Consider the following 623-nt stretch of genomic DNA (forward strand, 5'->3'; position numbering starts at 1 on the left):
CCCCCCCCCCCCCCCCCCCCCCCCCCCGGCTCCAGGGCAGAGACACTGCTCGCTCCCAGCAGCAGGTGGGTGGCCGGCTTTGCTCCACCGGGGCAGACCCCCCCGCGTGTGCACGGGACGTGAGTCCACCACCCACGGCTGCTGATATCAGGAAGCATGATTTCAGACGGACGGGGATCCCGCTGGCCCGAGGCACGCATGTTGCCTGCAACGTTTTGCAAGCGTGATTGAAACGGGGCCCCTTTTACGGCACGGCCGTCGGGTCGGAGGCGAGAGGGACAGCCAAGAGGTTCAGCGGAGCGTGCGTTCGCGTCCCTGCCGCTGCGGGGCCGTCTGTGGCAAACCTTTGCCCACGGAAACCAACGGGCAATTGGAAACGGCATGGAAACGCCCTCGATCGACATCCGCGACGACCGAACCCAAAGGGACGCGTGCAGAACTTCCCAAGGAACGGGAAATTCGCCACGGGGTGAAGCCTCACCAAACCCAGTCTCCAAAATCACTTACAAATCCAGCGCCCCCGTGTCTGCGAGCTGCCATCATCCCAAACCTCCTCGCCGTTCCTTTACTCAGAGCTCGATGACGCGCCGTTTACCCACACGGTCAGGGCGCACTGGGACCCG

Source organism: Ursus maritimus (genome assembly GCF_017311325.1).
Source record: "Ursus maritimus isolate PB19 chromosome X unlocalized genomic scaffold, ASM1731132v1 scaffold_X1, whole genome shotgun sequence".
NCBI lineage: Eukaryota > Metazoa > Chordata > Mammalia > Carnivora > Ursidae > Ursus > Ursus maritimus.